The following is a 21,722-nucleotide window of genomic DNA, read 5'->3' as shown; positions in this document are numbered from 1 at the left end:
TGTTTGTGATGTAAAAGACTCTAGAAGAGTCTATTTTGTAACTCTAATTAAGAGTTGATGTAGTCAAAATTAATCACTAGCAGGCTATCGTTTGTGTTATAAACAAGCCATTAGGAGGAAGAGGCATTCCATTCTTTTGAGAGCATTTTGTTCCATAGTTGAGCAAAGATAGGCAGGAGAGATAGGAGGTAGAGCACACATAGAGGATCTGTGCACTGTAGCAGCCCACGTGCCACATACATTACTTCTTTATATCTACAATCATGTTTTCAGACAAGGAAAGAGAACGAAGCGACCTCACTTTCCAGTGGGTTTTTCTCCCAAAAGGGTTCCCAGAGAGCATACCTTGTGTATTATGCGTGTGTGAGCTTATTTTGTCTTTCTCTACTTTTTTTATTGATTAATTTTACATGCATGCACTAATTACAGTTAATTTTACAGACCTAGAAATTAAATAAAACTGTAATAGTGTAGAATCTCAAAATTTTAATATAACATTATCATATCTGTTGTGACGAACTGTCCAGTGGAATATCCACGGTAGTTTACAGATCAATTTTCCTCATTTAAATTGAAAGTAAACATTAATTATATTAGCCGTATCCTAACTCTCGAGTCAAAAATCTAATATTAGCTGAAATGCTTAAGATTCAATCATTTTTGTGTGTGTTGCGTACTTGCAGTTAATAATCTTGTTAGTTGCTTTAGTTTTGTCCAATGGCGATGCATACATATTGTCTCGTGCCACAGGATAAGTTTTTTAGTAAAATTTTTCACAATTAGTTTTGTCCTATTGGTGATTAAATGAATTACATGTTTATTCTTTTCTTTCATATTTTACCAATATGTGCAAAGTTTATGCTAATCAAACTAACACAAGAATTGATCTATGGCTATTTGGCATTGAAAATTTACACGTCGCTCAATAACGAGTTTTCAATGTTAGTTTAGTGTTATTTTAAGTTAAATTCTTTTGGATAAGTTGTATTTGTTCATATTAATAGGCTATTAGGAATATTAGGAATGTTATTCCTAAATGTAAGTATTTTTTAAGTTTTCTTCAAAAAAAAATTGGAGAATGATGATGCACAATAGATTTATATCCAAAATTATTAAGACCACATTCAATGGGAGGATGCTTGAGCAAATCTGCATTAAAATATTTCATTTACCAACATCAAAGCATAAATAACAAAGGCAATAAATAATAAATGATCAAACATTACTACATTTTTTTTGCTTGTATGTAATTGCCTTGTTGTTGCAAGATGGGATATATGCACTTTTAGTTCTTCATTGTGTTTTACTTCAATTTAGCTACATTTAAATTAAGTGGTAGGTATTAGCTACTATTTAGCATTTCATATATTATTATTATTATCCAATTTTAAGGTCACGACCAAGCCAGACACCAAATTGGTGTATGAGACCCCCTTGTTTGTGGAATAAGGGACCCATCTCCATGCAGTGATTTGACTGCTAAGTCTACGAAGGCATACATACTCTACCCCCCTCTAGTTTTGAACCTGTGACCTCTTAGGAGGAAACACATGTGCTTATATTCAGGTTGAATTAATTTGTGTATAAGATTAGTTTTTTTATTATTAATTATTATAATGTAATGAAATATGATGTTTGTTTATGTGTTATTTTCATTATTTTATATATTGATTTAGTTTAAGTTAAAAATTATGTTATTTCTTTTTCTTATTTTAAAAAGTTTATTGATTAAAATGAAAGAAGTGGAATTTGGTTTCTTGATCTAGATTATATTGAGAATCAAATGAAAAAACAAATAATATTGAAGAAAAAACACAAATTAAAGTACTAAAAGTAAAACATTAAAATTACAACTAATTTTGTAACAAGTTAATACAAAAGAATTGCAATGTTCACAACTATAAATAATGCAAAAAATGGTGGTAGTTTATTTTTGAAAAATTATGTAATGGTTTTGTTTATTTACAAAAATCCCTTCATTTGGAGGCCAAAAGAAACTCTTCTTATTACAATATGGAGTGTAAACCTTGGAGTGGAAAAACCCTAAAGTGGAACTATTACCCTAGGCATTCAGGCAGTGAAGGAAGGTAGGCTCCAAAAATTGATTTAAAACATCCCATGGCCATAACTTTTACATGCTTACTCAATTTGAGTGTTGTTTGGACCATTGAAAGTACTCAATGAGCTCTGCAAAATGTGAGGACCAATCCATTGAATGCAAAACGTACATTTCCCACAAATAATATTGTTTAGGGCTAAAATAATGCTCTAATAGTTCAAGACTAAAAAACTATCCAAAATTAGGATTATTTTTTCAATGGACCAAAATGACCACCTAGACCAGTTGTGCTAGCAAAGAGGTTGCCATATTTTGACAATGCAATAAAGTTGTATATTCTTCTAATGAGTGCTCTTCATCTATGTGTCCATGATCTTGCATGGTGTATATTGTTCGATTCTATTAGGTTTACTTGGTAGCAGCCAATTTCACAACCACAATCACTATGTTCAACAAAGGGGGGGGAATGCAATCAAAACAACACCACAATGAAAACAGGGTGTAAGTCAAGGAGGGATAGAATACTCAATTCAAAAGTGTTATCACCCACAACCTTGGTGATTATGTAAGGCTCATATCTAATTGGTGTTAGCTTTCTATAGGTGCATGTTATTTGCTCTTTTTGCAATATCAACCTAGTATAGAAATGGAGACACCAAGAAGTGGAGGATAATATATAGCATATTTAAATTAGTGGATAGTTAAAATAATAATATAATAAATAAATAAATAAGGAGACTATAGTGGATGTGAACTATAACCTCATTTTGTATTCAATAAGAGTATAAAGAATAAATTTCTCTATGTAACACATATGCTTGAATATTAGACTATAAGTTTTGTTGTATTAATTTTCTATCTCATTCTACATGAAATGGTATCAAAGTAGCTTTCTCCTCAATCCCACATTCACAATAAGGATTGATTCTCTTCTTATTTAGACCTACATAGCCATTATAAGGATCCACTCCCTTGCCTCATTTGTCAATCATTAAGGATTTTCTCCCTCTTTTTATGATAATGTTTTTGCCTTATGTTCTTGTCTTTCGTAGCCAAGGAAAGCAAAGCACCCAACCTCCTCTCTATCTTACTTTCATAGCAAAGATAATGGGGACAACAACCCTTGCAATATCTACAGTGGTGGAACTCCCTTTCCTAGGATTTTGGCCACTCTGACCACTACGTAGATTCATTAGAGGCACTTTGACTTATATCAAAAGCGTGTGAACTCAATCTTCCATATACCTAAATATATATATTTTTAAATCTCTACAACCATCATGACTCCTTATCTTGGAAAATATGCAGGATACCACATGTGATTGCTTCCTTAATATTAATTTCTAATAAAAAATTTCCCTAAATATTATGATCTCTACATCATTGTGTCCTACCTCATCAACTCTAGCATACATGAGTAAGCACCCATGCATCCCTTTCTATAGCATGAGTCAAGCACATTTGCACATGTGTCTCTAATGATTTCTTCCTCGTGATTTCCACAAGGATTACTTGTAGTTGCTACAGTCACTTCTTTGAACACAACCCGTCAACCTCCCCTTGCACACAAATCAAAAGTTCACAACACTATGGATTCTGTAATAACCCTGGTTCCATTTCCCGCCTATTTTAAGCATTGTAAATTTAGTTAAATTAAATGGGCTAATTTGGGGATACATATTACAAAGCTAAGATGGAGGGGGAAGACTACTTGGGATGTTTAATCTGTTTGATGAAAACCATGGAGGCTGACAGTTGTGCACATGGGACAGGACTCCTCAAAAATATGTGTGTGTGTGTGTCAACATGAATTGAGGACAAAGAAGGTGACTCCTTGTAAATGAATGCAAGAAAATAAGGATAGTAAAGTTTATGAAATTTGGCCACATAATGAATAGTGAACATTGTGGTCGGGAACAGGCAGGGGTGAGTTGGCCACCCACGATAACAGGAAAATAACCAACAAAAAATAATAAATAAATATAAATAAATAAATAAAGTTAGAGAGACGGAGGGGGTAGCTTGCATTGCCTCGCCATCTTGGGGAATACTAGCCAGACATCCAAAATAACACAGGGATCATGATGCATAGAGAGGAGGCTCATAGTCAAGAAGCACTTTTATTATCAAGTGTTGGAGTTTTTATGGTTGAAAGTTGATGAGGGGATGATTTGCGAAGTGGCTCTGTCTATGCATTCCTTGCCAAAAAATTTCATTTGTCCATGTGAATGTGCCTTTGATGGGTGAGACATCTAGTAGCTCCAAAATGGAAATGAAGTCTTCCATTCTCACCCTGAATGGATCCATTACTATAATTCCACTTTGTTTTCAGTTTGACGGAGCGTGGTGTTAAAATCAGTTGCTTCTTTAGTTATGCGATGTGTCTGCGTTAAAATTGGGAACTAGGGCCAAACTCCATGTGGGTCATCTTATTAATGGAAGCTAATATTTTTCTTGGATCCCTCTCATTGAGAGGTGTAGGATTGATCTAAAGATCATCCGATTCCGATAAGTATTCATGGAGATATGAATTTATTTGTGTTATGGGACAATTCGTCAAGGTCGGCCAACAACCAAATAAACCCCTCATGTGCTCAACGTTTTAGTATAAATACAAGAGGTCCTCAAGTCATTTGGAGTCACTCACACTCTTGTGATCTCTCTCTTCGTTCTGTTTTGGGTTTTATGAAAGAGAGATCTAGAGGGAGTGCTCTAGTCTAATACGTTGTCCTAATGAAGATCAAATCACAGCCATGGAAGTAAAGGCTATACACTTCCCATGGAAGTCATGGAGGAGTCATATACACAACTTATTATATGCTACCATGGAGAGCCCTAATTACAGTCAGGGAGCAGCCCTAGACGTGGAGGAGAAAGGGTCTTCTAGGAGTGTCTACGCTGCCCTAATTTACAGTCCAATGTAGTCACAGAAACATAGCTATGAGAGGCTGAACGCAGGTCTATAAGAGACCCTAAGGCACTGTCCTTAAATGCCCTAAGCACTATCCTAGGAGAAGTCTTCTAGACGCAGAGGAAGGAGGGTCTTGTTATGCCCTAGCCGCAGAAAATAGGAGGACTAATGCAGCCCTCTAAACGCAGTTGAATGATTGTATAGAGGAGACCTAACTCTAAGGAAGACAAGCCTTAAAAGTTATCAAGAAAGGTCTCCTAAACGCAATCAATGTATGATCTAATATGCACTTATGGAGAGCACAGATCTGCTGATGTATGAGGCTCTAAACCAAAGTCTTAAGAGGTCTCTATGGTGCCCTAGGACATAGTCATATATGCTGCAACAGGAGGCACGTATATGCAATAAAGGGGAGGCCTTAATCCGCAATAAAAGGGATCATCTAGCCACTATCAAGGAGACCCAAAAAGAGGCTCCTATCCGCTATCCTGAAAGTGCCCTTAACACTGGCCAAGGTGAAGCCATCGTAGAAAAGAGAAACCTTAGCAGCAATGAGGAGGTTTGACCGCAAGCTTATGGAAGACCCATGAACTGTCTCTCATCCACAGCTAGAAGGGTTGCTGAGTCACAGCCGAAGGAAGCTTCAGCATAACTGTAGGTGACAACTCACTGTTGTAGATGTTAGTACTATGATAAAGGTTGTTCCAGGTATGAGAATGCTTGCAAGTGGAAGTCATAGTCATAAGGAAAACTTGTGTGATGGAGTCTGCACTCAGACTTATCTCAGACCAGTAGGGTTGGCTTCAAATGATTGGATGTTAACATTCTGAAGTACTGATGATTATAACGACAGTTACTTATGTGGTTCTATGTGTTAGGCCATAGGCCATAGCATCATAGCATGGGTCTCTTAGAGCTGCTCTATTGTTCAGAGAAGGAAGATTAATACAACCACAGGTGCGCTCATCAGATCAGCAGCTCTTCACTGTCAAGGGACATGCTACAGTTCTATCATTGATTGAAGGCTGTCATGGCAATTCAGGATTGCATCTTAGATTAGCCATAATTAATAGAATGATGGACTTACTACTGTTGGCATAAAATCTCAGATTTATGTATATGTACTCTCTTTCTCTCTGCTGAACTATTGAAGAACATATAAGAAGAATTGATCAAGGGTTTCCCCACATTGGGGTTTGTCCCTAGCTAGCACCACACCTTGTGTCCTCTTGTCTTGGCTTGTCTTCTGTGATTTATGTTTATGTTCTATCTGCATTTTACTTTAATGCTGATGTGATTGCTAATCTAGAAAAGATATTGAGCTAACTGTGAAAATTGAAATAAATTGCTCTAAGCATAGAACATACCTAAACTTGACATGGTATTAGAGCTGAGGTGAAGAAAATGCCCAAGCAAGAGTGAAAGAGAAATCACCGAAGACAGTTGGGAAAGGACAAAAGGATCAATGGATTCCTCATCCCTCTTCAAATTCACCAAGTGTGAAATCGAAGCAAAGAACATTATCAGAATGGCACAGCAGAAGCTTATGATGGCCTACCTAAAGATCACTTCATTGGGAAGTCTGGATCTAAGGGTGGAAAGAAAGGGAGATGAATTGTTCGACCATTATGTGAAGGAGTGTTTGAATGGCAGGGACACATCACTTGATGATGATAACAATCATTCTAGGGACATATCGAATGATTAAAGGAATGACAAGTAATGCAAGTCATCAAGAAAACGACAAACTCTTCAGACAAAGCAAGGAACCCAAGGTATGAAAATCAAATGTTGTTTCTGATAAGATAAAGAAGCGTTGTCTTGTATTGGCCCTCTCCTATAGATTCTTTGGGAATCTGGCTTATTGATTGTAGTGCTTCAAGGCACTCCATCAGATAGAAGGATGCTCTCTCTAATTTGGTAGAGATGGAAACAATCGTGGGATTATACTTGGAGCCGATGCCACCTATCCAAAAAAGGGTGTAGGGAATGTTACCCCTCAATTGAATGAGGGTAACTCAATTCATTTACAGAATCTCTTTTATATACCTGATCGCAAGAAGAACTTGGTGTCCATTTCGGCATTGGAAGTCAAAGGTTACAAGGTGGCATTCATCGATGGAAAGGTATGTGTTTGGAATTTTCAAAGATGCTTTTATCTTTAAGTTCAGGGTTGGCAATTTGTATCAAGTTGCAGGATGGTCCATTGGGGACCATGTCAGTTAACAGATCTCATCTATAGCACTGGAGGTCTACTTATGGGGCTCTACCTGATGTTAGTCAGATGGTGACTCAGATGCCTAAATTCAATAAAAACGTGAAGGTATATGTCTAAGATGTACCAAAGGAAAATATTACAAGGGGGCCATTCCCCTCATGTAGCAAGTCCACAGGTTTGGAACAACCTTAGGGGTTTGAAATTCATGATCAGGAATCTCATGTGTGCAGGTGGAAGAAATCCCTCTATGGCTTGAAGCAAAACACCCCGGGTTTGATATGAGAGGATTGATAGCTATCAGATGAAGTTGAGATTCACTAAGAGTGAATTTGATCCAAACCATTGTTTGAAGGCTATGGATGATAGACCTCTCATATCGGCACCTTCTGAGGATGACCTATTTTTGACAGGTGCAGACCCTCCCACTTGCAGAAGTAAGAGGGAGTTGTATTACGGATGTGTAATGGTAAACTGCAAGCCCGTGAGTACCTTGAGGATCTTAACTTTCAGAAGTTATGTGGTGGTGATGCTAGACCAGATTTGGGAAATGCCTCTGAGTTTCATAAACTCATTTGCATTAATGTTCTTGGTGAACTTCCATCCGGATATATGTTTTGCAGTTAGCATGGTGAGCTCATACTTGGTTGAACCTCACTAGATTGGTGCCAAGAATCTTCTGAGATATTTTTGGGGCACAATCTCTCGTTGATTGAGATACACTACTAGAAATATGAAGCTGCATGATTATTCGAATGTTGACTGGGCAGGCAGTATGAAGGATCACTAGAGCACTTCTCGGTGCTAGTTCTCCTTGGGTTCTGCTTCGATATCATGGATGAGCAGGAAGCAGAAGTCGGTTGCTATAAGCACTTCCAAGACCGAATACATAGCTATGAGTATGATCTCGTATGAAGCTTTCTGGTTGTGGAATCTCTTTAGTGAGTTGTTTGTATACATGGTGAATACCACCGTGATCCTCTGTGACAACCAGGGGGGGATTCGATTGTTGAGGAACCCGTATTTAATGATTGCTCCAGCAGATAGACATAAGATACTACCTTATCTGGGATATGGTACGTCGATAAGTGAGGAGGCTCCATTGCATTAAGACTGATGTACAGGTCACAAACATTTTGTCAAAGCCCTCGGGAAAGGTCAAATCTGTGACTTTCTTGAATGACTTGGAGTCGTTGAGAGACCTTCTTATAAGGGTCCTGCATGTTGCATGCATTGAACTCTGGGAGCTCTCGGGGGCTTAGGGTACTTACTGGAGCAACACATGACCATAGTGTGACTCACCCTCCCCTAATGGTGCACTGGGTATAGGGTGAATGGCTTAGCCTTCCCCTGTGATACCTCGAGGCGACTTAGGGACAAGATGATTAGTTCTCCTGTCAAGGTATCCTACCCATGTAGTCTGGGACTCATCGGAAGTACCTCTCATCTGATCAATGAGTAGGGAAATGGGGTTAGGGACCATAGTAGTACTATCGATGGACTCATCGTTGTATCTACCGTACTCCCTATGCTACGATGACCTCCATTCATCTGGGATCAGTATGAGTGGTTTGAGACACTCTCTTGTGACATTGATCTGGGATCAATATGAGTGGTTTGAGACACTCTCTTGTGATATTGATCTGGGATCAATAAAACTAAATTTGGGTCAGTAGAGAATGGTATGAGACATTCTAAATCAATTCTTCTTCTTCATGGTTGAGCAGAGCAGAGCTCAACAGATAAGATAAGAGCAATGTAGGGTACTAGTGGCAGAGATAGTACAGTCGGACAGATGGATCAACGAATGGAATTCTCCCTAGTTGAGAGGGAGTGTTAAAATTGGAAACTAGGGCCAAACTCCATGTGGTTCATCTTATTAATTGCAGATGATACTTTTCTTGGATCCCTCTCATCGAGAGGTGTAGGATTGATCTAAAGATCATTCGATTTTGATAAGTATTCATGGAGATATGAATTTATTTGTGTTATGGGACAATTCGTCAAGGTCGGCCAACAACCAAATAAACCCCTCATGTGCTCAACGTTTTAATATAAATAGAAGAGGTCGTCAAGTCATTTGGACTCACTCACACTCTTGTAATCTCTCTCTTCATTCTATTTTGGGTTTTATGAAAGAGAGATCTAGAGGGAGTTCCCTAGTCTAATACGTTGTCCTAATGAAGATCAAATCATAGCCATGGAAGTAAAGGCTATACACTGCCATAGAAGATATTCCCTAGACCCTAATGTTGTCATGGAGGAGTCCTATACACAACTTCTTATACGCTGCCATGGAGAGCCCTAATTACAGTCAGGGAGCAATCCTAGACGTGGAGGAGAAAGGGTCTTCTAGGAGTGTCTACGCTGCCCTAATTTACAGTCAAATGCAATCACGGAAACACAGCTAGGAGAGGTTGAACGTAGGTCTATAAGAGACCCTAAGACATTGTCCTTAAATGCCCTAAGCACTGTCTTAGGAGAAGTCATATAAACACAGAGGAAGGAGGGTCTTGTTATGGCTCTAAAGCTGAAGTCTCAAGAGGTCTCTGTGATGCCCTAGAACACAGTCATATATGCTGCAATCATATATGCTGCAGGAGGAATGTATATGCAATAAAGGGGAGGCCTTAATCCACAGTAAAAGGGATCATCTAGGCACTGTCAAGGAGACCTAAGAAGAGGCTCCTATCCGTTGTCTTGAAAGTGCCCTTAATGTTGGCCAAGGTGAAGCCATCATAGAAAAGAGAAACCTTAACAACAATGAGGAGGTATGGCCGCAGGCTTATGGAAGACCCATGAACTATCTCTCATCCACAACTAGAAGGGTTGCTAAGTCATAGTTGAAGGAAGCTTCAGCATAGCTGTAGGTGACAGCTCACTGCTGTAGATGTTAGTATTATGATAAAGGTTATTCCAGGTATGAGAATGCTTGCAAGTGGAAGTCACAGTCATAAGGTAAACTTGTGTGATGAAGGAGTCTGCACTTAGACTTATCTCATACCATGTAGGGCTGGTTTCAAATGATTGGATGCTAACATTCTGAAGCACTGATGATTATAAAGACAATTACTTAGGTGTTGCTATGTGCTAGGCCATAGGCCATAGCATCATAACATGAGTCTCTTAGAGCTACTCTATTGTTCAGAGATTATGAAGGAAGATTAATACAACCACAGGTGCGCTCATCATATCAGCAACTCTTCACTGTCAAGGGACATGCTACAGTTCTATCATTGGTTGAAGACTATCATGGCAATTCAGGATACCTTCTTACATTAGTCATCATTAACATAATGATGGACTTACTGTTGTTGTCATAAAATCTCATATTTATGTATATGTACTCTCTCTCTCTCTCTTTGTTGAATTATTGAAGAACATATAAGAAGAATTGATCAAAGGTTTCCCCACATTGGGGTTTGTCCATGGCTAGCACCACGTCTTTTGTCCTCTTGTCTTGGGTTGTCTTCTGTGATTTATGTTTATGTTCTATCTGCAATTTACTTTAATGCTGATGTGATTGCTAATCTGGAAAAGATATTGAGCTAACTGTGAAAATTGAAATAAATTGCTCTAAGCATAGAACATACCTAAACTTAACAATCTGTTAATGCTTCAAGTGAGTCCCATCATTCATTATTTTCCCTGTTATTTGTTGGCATAGAAACATTGATGATACTGTAAATTTATTCAGTGTGTTGTTGTGTTATACATGTCATCATCTAATGAGAAGCTTGAAACTTACATAAGTTGCAACAAACAACTATTCCAAAATGTAGAAATCCCCCCCCCCGGATGCTCCCCTCGAACTAACTGTCTTTCAACTACTCCCAGTCCAATATTGCTTACCTAATTCTAGGGTTGCCTCTATGCCAATCTTAGTCTCCTAGATTAGAAGGACGGAGGCATTTATCTCTTAATTAAATTCTTCATTCAATCTTGCTTTGACTTGCTACAAGAGTAGGCAATGGACATAGTTAGCAAGGCCTAGAGAAACTGGATCTCTGGCTCTCCAACTTATATCTAGAAATAAAAATTTCAGGCCATCAAATATGCTCTAAAGGAGTGGGCATGAAATTTTTATGTTTCTCTCAATAAGCAAATATCTACATCCAAGATGACACTGGAACAAACCCAACTACAAATAGAATGTGAACAAGTCACACAACAATTGCTAATGGAAGACAAAGAATTTTCAGGCTTATCAAAAGCAAAAAAGGGGAGGGGAAGAAGATCCATGGAGACATAAGTCCATAAGTATATGGCTCGTTGTTGGGGATCATAATAATTTCTATTTTTGTAGGCAAGCACATGCTTGCATCTAGAAAAATAATGTGAAGGAAATCGAGATGGATAGTGGAAAGGTTTTGAGTAACTATGAGGAAATTAAGGCAATGATTGTCTCCCAATTTGTAAAGTTTATACACAGCAAGTGGCAAAGCCAATTCTGTAGACATAATAAAAGTGTTGGAGCATATACTATAAGTAATCTCCTTCGAAGACAATTGATCCAAAATCTTTTACTTATAGATGTGTTAAAGACTTACATGCATAAATTGTAGCTCAAACATAGAAATTTAATGTGCACATGAGAGAAGAGGAGAAACACATAAAGCATGATAGAAGACAAGAAACTTGATAACGGAGTTCGTCCGATTTGGACTACGTCTCTGGGCCCCGCTCGATCAATGGGGAGGCCTTCATTCATTAAGTGGCATGAGAAAGAAGAGTACAATAATCATTTACAAAAAGGAGTCTTATACCTCCATTCTAGAAAATGGCCGAAAAATGCAGAACTCTGTTGAAGAAACGGACAACACCATTGCGTTCATGGTGTCGAGAAATGCTGAAACCATATAAAATAGGTCGAAATCTGACAAAGTGAAAATCTGGCCCCTTGGAGAAATTGCTCAGATCATGGTTCCACCCTTCTCTTTGCACTGCTCATGGTTCCGCCACCTGCAAATTACCCTGCCTCGAACTACGTGCGCGCTCCTCTGCTGCCTGGGCACACTGATGACTGAGTTTAAATATAAAAAGGGTTGGCGGACTTGATCTGAGTTGACTCAACTCCCAGATTTAACCAAGATCTTTTACTTTCGTGATGTGAATAGAATTGCATTTAAAATAGCATAATTGAACATATATGCATGTTGTAAAGAAGAAGGAACATGACAATCATCAACAACATAAAATAAAAAGACATTGATAACGGAGTTTGTCCAGGAGGGACTACGTCTCTGGGCCCTGTGACAGATGGTGTAGGCCGCTACATTAAGTGTTGTCAATGCGATCATGTACATAGGTGGTGATGTCGCTATCATACAAGGAAAATGCCCTCACGCAGGAGTGGCTTGAATAGATGTTCCGCTACAAGAACTATCAGTCAAAAGGACCCTTATCAGTATGACATAAACTCATGCATGATGATAATGAACATCCCGCCAACATGGCATAAAAGGGATCTCAATGGAAACATGCATGGTGACACATGAGTATCCCATCAACATAACAACAAGGGGATCTCAAATAAAACATGATGAATCATGACAACAAGTACATCCGACAAATGATTCTACATCACATCAAGCAGGAATCATGAAACAATAAAGGAAACAAGATCCCACATCAAACATCAAACAGGGATCTATGCAGCACAATGCATAGCAAAAGAAGTACACAAACACACTGCATATACCTCACATCCAGAGGCCATCTGAAGAAAAGGATGTCAAACTGTTAAAGTTGGTCGTACCATCAATCTTATGGCATCGAATCTCATGGAATCACGGCTCGCACGTCGAATACTGACACCTGCACTCCACTTAGAAAAATGGCCGAAAAATGAAATGAGCATATGGAAAATCTCAATGCACCATCAAATTTGTGGCATCGAATAGTGCAAAATTGACTGTCAAATTTTGAATTCTGAGAAAGTGGAAATCTGGGGCTTAAGGAATCTTTTAGATTCCCCCTAGATTCCTAAAAGATTCCCTCCTCCAGGTCCTCTGAAAATCTGCTACTCAGATCAAGAAACTGACTGCGCCATCAGGTTCGTGTCGTTGAGAGGTGTAAGATCGACATAAAATTTGTCCAATTTGGACATTGCAAAAATTTCACCCTCCTGAGAATTTCGCCCAATCATGGTTCCGCCTGTGTTTTTCTCAGGTTCATGGTTCCACCCTACATTAAAAATTAATTAAAAAAATGCCTCGGTTTCCGTGCGTGCTCCTTGCTCCTCCATCCTTGGGCGCACTGACAAAAGACAGGTTTATATAAGTTTTTGGTGGGCGGAATTTACAAAAAGCTCATTTGGGCAGATTGGTATGAATGCCCGAGTAGGAAGGAGGAGGTCGGGTGGTCAAACCCCGACCCCTCCATTTTAATACTCCTTTTTTTTTTTTTTTTTTCTTTTTTTTAAACCACATATATATTCGTTATGGGGGTCAGGTCTGCATTGGGCGGCCCACCCCATAACCCTCCGTAACACCTTGTATAAAATGGGGGCGCATTAAATCTTTGTTGGCGCATATGTTTTGGTGTACCATGGGGCCACCGCGTGGGCGGGGCGAGCCCTCCCGCCGGCTGTGGGTTCTACTCCCACCGGCCTCATTTTATGCGATGGCATTTATGTGTATGGAGGTTGGGTGTGGGCCGGGTCCACTGGAGGTGGCCCGCGGAGGTTGGAGGGCTTGGCGGGGTAATGGCCACCAAGCCATAATTAAATTTAATTTTGCAAGGTGTTGGTTGGAGGGTCGGTGGGGGTCATGGCCCACCACCTCATAATATATTTTTTTTGAATTTTTATTAAAATAGAGGTGTTTTTCAAATCTTTACAAAATAAGGGATATTGGGAAAATTAACAAGGCCACAATTTCGACTGTTTTCGGGAGCTAGGTTTCATGCCCTGGGGTCGGTCAAATTGTAGGACACTTAAACCTGGCCCAGAGTCCAACTTTGACCAGAACTTTGACTGGCTCGTTCTCCCTCATACGAGCTCAGATTGACGAACCGTTTGCATCGCTGTGATCAGGATGACAAGATCTACTCTTTGGTCCTGGTTTGAAAGCAATCTGATCATTTTTATTTTCAAGCTTCCTTAAACCCTCTTTGTCCTTTGTGTGTCTCTAGAGCCACTTGGATCAATCCTCCCCACTAAGGAGCTTTTGGTCCTCCAAAAGCATGAAAAATAATCTGCAACTTCTTTGTACCTTGTCTGCATCACAAGCGTCTTGAAAAAGGTCTCGCTTCCATCTCCTTCACCTTTGTTCTTCGAAGCCTTAAGCGATGAGCCGATACCTGCAACCTCTGCAACCTGTAGTACATTGTTCATGCTTGCAATTCACATCTATGCAAAGACCGCTCTGATACCAAACTTGATCCGAGTTGACTCAACTCCCAGATTTAACCAAGATCTTTTACTTTTGTGATGTGATTATAATTGCATTTAAAATAGCACAATTGAACATATATGCTTGTTGTAAAGATGAAGGAACATGACAATCATCAACAACATAAAATAACAAGACGTTGATAACGGATTTCATCCAGGAGGGACTACGTCTCTGGGCCGTGGTGTCAAGATGGTGTAGGCTGCTGCATTAAATGTTGTCAATAGTGATGATGTACATAGGTGGTGACGTCACTATCATACAAGGAAAATGCCCTCATGCAGGAGTGGCTCAAAGAGATGTTTCGCTATAGGAACTCTCAGTCAAAAGGACCCCTATCAATATGACATAAACTCATGCATGATGATAATGAACATACCGCCAACATGGCATAAAAGGGATCTCAATGCAAACATGCATGGCAACACATGAGTATCCCATCAACATAACAACAAAGGGATCTCAAATAAAACATGACGAATCATGACAACAAGTACATCCCACAAATGATTCCGCATCACATCAAGTAGGAATCATGAAACAATAAAGGAAATAAGATCCCACATCAAACATCAAACATCAAACATGGATCTATGTAACACAATGCATAGCAAAAGAAGTACACGAACACACTACATATACCTCACATCCAGAGGCCATCTGAAGAAAAGGATGTCAAACTGCTGAAGTTGGTCGTACCATCAATCTCGCGGCGTCGAATCTCATGGAATGATTGCTCATACATAGAATGCTGACATCTGCACTCCACTTAGAAAAATGGCCGAAAAATGAAATGAGCAAATGGAAAATCTGAATGCACCATCAAATTTGTGGCGTCGAATAGTGCAAAATCGACTGTCAAATTTATGAATTCTGAGAAAGTGGAAATCTGGGGCTTAAGGAATCTTTTAGATTCCTCAAAGATTCCCTCCTCCGGGTCCTCTGAAAATCTGCTGCTCAGATCAGGAAACTGACTGCACCATCGGGTTCGTGTCGCTGAGAGGTGTAAGATCGACATAAAATTTATCCAATTTGGACACTGCAAAAATTTCACCCTCTTAAGAATTTCGCCCAATCATGGTTCCCCCTGTGTTTTTCTCAGGTTCATGGTTCCATCCTGCATTAAAAATTAATTAAAAAATGCCTCGATTTTCGTGCACGCTCCTTGCTCCTCCATCCTTGGGTGCATTGACAAAAGATGGGTTTATATAACTTTTTGGTGGGCAGAATTTACAACAAGCTCGTTTGGGTGAATTGGTATGAATGCACGAGTAGTAAGGAGGAGGTCGGGTGGTCAAACCCTGACCCCTCCATTTTAATACTCCTTTTGTTTTGTTTTGTTTTGTTTTTTTTTTTTTTGTTGTTGTTGTTTTTTTGGTTGTTGTTGTTGTTGTTTTTTTTAAACTGCATATATATTTGTTTTGGGGTCAAGTTTGCATTGGGCGGCCCGCCCCATAACCCTCCGTAACACCTTGTATAAAATGGGGGCACATTAAATCTTTGTTGGCGTGGTTTGTTTGTTGGTGCATTTGTTTTGGTGTACGACCTTCCCGCTGGCCGTGGGTTCAACTCTCACCGGCCTCGTTTTATGTGATACCATTTATGTGTATGGAGGTTGGGTCCACCGGAGGTGGCCTGCGCCCACCCCCTATTAAGTTATAATATGGTTAACGAGAGGTTGGAGGGCTCGGCAGCGTAATGGCAGCCGAGCCATATTTAAATTTAATTTTGTATGGTGTTGGTTGGAGGGTCAGTGGGGATCATGGCCCGTTGACCCAGATTTAATATTACATTTTGTAATGCAGTTGGGAAGGGAGGTGGCGAGGGTCATGGCCCGCCACCTCATAATATATATTTTTTGAATTTTTATTAAAATAGAGGTGTTTTTCAAATCTTTAGAAAATAAGGGACATTGGGAAAATTAACAAGGCCACAATTTCGATTGTTTTTGGGAGCTAGGTTTCATGCCCTGGGGTTAGTCAAATTGTAGGGCACTTAAACTTGGCCCACAGTCCAACTTTGACCAGAACCTTGCTCGTTCTCCCTCATACGAGCTCGGATTGACGAACCGTTCGCACCGCTGCGAACAGGATGACAAGATCTACGCTTTGGTCCTAGTTTGAAAGCATTATGATCATTTTGATTTCAAGCTTCCCTAAACCCTCTTTGTCCTTTGTGTGTCTCTAGAGCCACCTGGATCAACAATGAGCACCTAAATCAAGAAATCAAGGAAAAGGAAGTGCTTAAAGTCATATGGAGTTTGGACCGTGAAGAGGTAGAGGGCAAGTTTTTCCTTGTTACACCAGTGAGGGAGGATTGTTTCCTTCATTAGTGTAGCGTCAAGGCAAAAAACATCTAAAAGTCCCTGTGCACAAGTGGAATTCCTTATTTTAGCTAGTGGGTGGAGGTGGTCAGCCTCTCGAGTCCTTGTTCTAGCTAGAAGAATCAATTTAATCCCATGAGCAATCCCTCACCTCGACCTTGGAATATGGCTTAGGGTGATCGCTGCACGAGGGTCTGGTTGCAACATGTCTATGGTTGGGTGGAGAGTTTCTATGTCTAGCTTGGTTTCCCACACTTAAATTCAAGATAAGTATCCATCACAACTATTGTAAGTAATAGATTTCATGTTTACAATTTTGAAGTTGTTTATATACCACTTGACGATGTCAGTCATGTCTTTTATGGTATTATATTTACTCATGTTATGGTGGTATTTAGGTTGTTGATGAAACCATGTATGATTACATGGCATAAGGTTGATGATTCCAAGTCATTGTGTTATGATATCGTAGCCTCTACATATATTATGTTAATAGACACACACACACACACACACACACATAGAAAGGTTGTTGTGCTTGGGTAACTCCATTGTCCTTCAAAATAATATTCACCTTATTGGAGAATAGGTTTTCCAGACGTTATGTGTATTATGGCACCCTTCAGAAGTTATGAAAGTTAGTTTTAGGTAATAATTTTCAAGGATAGATCCAAATTGTGAGGATCAATATGGTTAGTCTACAAGCTTACACAGATAACCTTCCTAATAAGTATGAACATGTCTCTTCTTAATAAGCTTGAATGTGCCTATATAGCTTGTCAATTTATGGGCATTTACATCTTATTTGATTCTTTAAGGCTTAGCATGGTCTTGCTACAATAAGGGCAATTTGAATGACTCATTGGTATTGTCCAACAATCCATGTTTTTTGTTGTTGTGGGAGAGGCCAAATTACTTGACTTGTTAAAGGTTTTCCTTGTTTATTAGAACCTTGAGTATTACACCATGGTTCAACAGATTTTATAGCCCTAAAATTGTGCCATGTTACCTTTGTACATGATCCATTGTGTAAACGAAGGAACTGCCTCAAATATGGAAGAATAATAGTTTTCAACCCTGAGATTGAGAAAGGCTAAGAAAAAAAGGGCAAGTGGTAGAATGAGTGCCAGGGCAAGTATCAATGGATTACTATTGGATATGCAATTGTGGTAGAGATTTTCGGTACTATGATAGGTTAAATTTGTGGTATTTTTAGATGATACCTATGGTTGTGAAATGTAGTTCTCCTTTATGTTTGATTTCCATGTGTATTTTTCTTTCTACAGATAAGTATCTTGTCATCTTCATCATGGTGTATAAATTGTCTATGTAATTGCATTTATAGATTATTGTAACTCTATATTTATATCTAGTAAAGATACATCTCAAAGTATATGTGAACTAGTTCTACTTATTAATGTATAAAATTCCATTAAAAGTTGTTGAACACTCCGATCGAGTTGTAGATAGGACTTAGGTTACCAATATAGAGTGCTTGGACTAGTTGTGGAAACAAGACATTGTTTTCCCTATTTAGTTTTATCATTCCAAATGAATTTGTTTCTTATCAGTTGTAAATGAAGAGAATGTTTGGAGTAGAAGATGAGGACACTCATTAATGCTTCTTCATGTCTTCTGTCATTTTCAAGTCTTCAATGAAATGAGTAGGAAAGCCCTCCTTTTAGCGTTGACATCAAGTTATTGCTTATAGAGCATGTACCTTACAAGGATTTAGGAGACTCAATGGCATGCATTATTTTTATACTTCCACTTTGAAATTACATTAAAGACATTGTAGATGTAATTTTTGGTACTGTGCAATAGATATGTTTTTTCAATAAATTCATGGTATTATTATGTTGAGTTATTATACCAAGATCAGGTAAAATGCATATTATGGACAATTGTCATGAAGCATATAGAGTTGATAGGCTTTTCATTTTGTAGAGAATTAGGTTGTGAAAAATGAGTGATCCCTTAAAGTTATGTCTATGAATTCCAAATATCACTGTACCTAAAAATTCCTAATGGAATCATTCGTAGAATCCATCATCTATGCTTGTAAAGTCACTCCTACAACAAAGCAACTATATATTATATATGTGTCAATGGGGGGTTTGGTAAGACCTACCATATGTTCCATACTTTTTTGGAATCTGTATCAAAGGAGTTAATGCTCCTCCTACTAACTGACTCATATTCAGTGGGATTTACATAGTCACGAGAGGCATTTTAGTGGAGGGCGGCACCACAGATTCTTATGTAGTTTCCATCCCAATTAAAGAACCAAGGCCACATTTTTCTTATGATAAGTTGAATACACAATTGGGAATATGTCAATATATTAGCATCCACAAAATGGGTGAATTGCCTTTGTATAACGTCATCCTTAGACACTTCTCCATATTACAAGTCTTTCTGTGGTTGATAGTTTTCAGAGTGCTTACCCTTAGGGAACCCTATCTTGATCGAGATTTATTGATGATACTTGTGGACAAGTTGAGACACTCCATCTGTTTTGAAGTTGTAAGGCTACTGATAAATGATGGATTTTCATTTGGTCCTCCTAAGACATTTTCTTTAGTAAGATCCATTATAAAGCAACCCTTTTAGGTGATGTTGACTTCATTGGACCCTTTCATTATAAATGGCCTTGCCTTCACTTGTACATTCTATCGGAAATGCGGTGTCAAACAAAATTCAATCATAACGTTTACTTAAGGATCGATTTATGATATTCAAAGTTAAAATCAATGTCTGATGGACTTGCAGACCTTTCTTTTGGCCTCTTAGATAACTGTGCACTTTTGTAAATGTGTAGTATTAAATTTTTTTGTTAATCAATAGTAGAAAACAACAAAAGAAAAATAAAAATTCTAAACCCAGTTCTCTTTACTTCACCTTGGGAATCGGGTCTACTTAATAACCACCTCCTTTGGGTCATAAATGTAAGGGGGTGTGTTACAGATTCTCATGATTATTCTCTTGAGATGTATATTAGACAATATTTTGGGATAAATGCATCATTAAGCGTTGTAATTGAACCCTTAGTAGAGGAAAATAATACTACAATTTTCACAACTATGTTGAAGTATGTTCCTCCCTAAAGAAAGAATATTGGTGTTTCCTTGAGTAATGGAGGCTCTCTAATAAGTACAATTTCTCAAACTAAAAGCATGGCACAAGAATTGCCAATATTTGTAGGTGTTTAGTTGCTTTAATCCAAACATATAGCTCCAACCATGACACATCATTTAATTCCTACGTCTTTATCATTTTGGAGGCATGTCTTCATCAACTTAAAGGTACTATGAATGGATTGATTTAAAAGATTTTCAATTGGCTTATGCATGCCTATACCTCACATTTCAAACAACAATTAGACCTTTATAGGCAAGCATAGGCCAATTGCAAATATTTTAAAGCAATACATTCACAAGCTAAATAATGATTAAATACAAGATTTACATGGTGAGTTGGGTTCAAGCTCCAACTTTAAGAAATATGGACCTAATGGCACCTTATATATCAATGGTTCTCATTATGTTTCTCAATCATCTTACATTAAGGAAGAGCAATATAATAATCCTAACTGATGTAGGAGCATCCTAAAAAAATCATTTTCCCCATGAGGGAAATCTCCTTGTAGATCTATTTATTTTGCTTATGTGTCCCTTTTGGGACAATTGTACTTAGTCGGTTAGTAAGATTCTAGAAAATGTCCAGATGTAACCTCAAGAGAGGCATTGCTGGCAAGCGGTCTCCCTTTTTAGTTATAGGATATTTTCTCTCTTTGTTTTGTAAATATACATGTAAGAATGCAGACCCCCAACGACGAGAAAGAGAGCAAGGGCCATAATTTGGAGAGTATCAGTTAAACTCTGTAATTTCCCTCTTAATGAAATTGATCTCTCTAGTTAGCATTGTCTTTTTCCTTTTGTAGTTGTTTGGATTCGTCGAAATTTGAAAAGACGATATACTTGTTTTCTTTGCAACTCAGGTTGAATCATTGGTAAAGTATTGTGTGAAACCTGATGTTTAAGTTCCATGCCCCCCCTATTCCCGACACAAGGAACATGATCGCACACTAGGAAGGTCATTTTGGTTTTTCTTGGCTCAACAAAGCTTGATGATTGCAACCACAGTTGAAAGCAAAGTTCAAATTTGTGATATCAAGGGTTAAGCGTCATAGAAACCATGAACCAAAGGGTTGAGAAAGTCAAGGGCACGATGAGAGAGTTTGGACACCTATGGGGTTGAATTTCCCAACCGAGAACCTAGAGGTAGAAACCACAAGCATGGACCCACCTTTCTAGCTGACGTCAAGGATCACCCCCCCTCGACAATCCATAAGAGCCATGGAACTTGGTAGCACAATATCCACCTTCTACTTGATTTGGTGGAACCGTTAGTGTGGACCCCCCACCCCCCATAATTCATATGATCCATCGATTTATGTGAATGATCATGGCCATTGAACTTGAGCCCACCCCAATAAATCGCACCAGTCACCAAATTTCACTGGGCCACCTGGGTTAAGCCCTAACCAAGGAATTTGGAGAGCGAGGAATGCTGAGGTTTTTGGCCTTGTGTGTAGAAGAAAGATTGTGGGCTAGTCGAGAGGGATTTAGTGCCACTAGAAAGTAGGAAATGATCTTACATCACAAATTTCACTACATTAAGTGGTATCAGATCCTGAGGCTCAATAATATTTTGAAAAGGCTAACATAAAAGTTGTAGCATACATGCCACCCAGAAAAGGAGGTTGAGAGATAAATATGAGCTACGAGGAATTAACACTAGAGCTTAGGCATATCCAG

Source organism: Pinus tabuliformis, chromosome 3_1 (assembly GCF_031772625.1).
Source record: "Pinus tabuliformis cultivar Carrire ecotype Pingquan chromosome 3_1, CPIR1, whole genome shotgun sequence".
NCBI classification, from domain to species: Eukaryota; Viridiplantae; Streptophyta; class Pinopsida; order Pinales; family Pinaceae; genus Pinus; species Pinus tabuliformis.
This window is presented reverse-complemented; position numbering follows the sequence as displayed.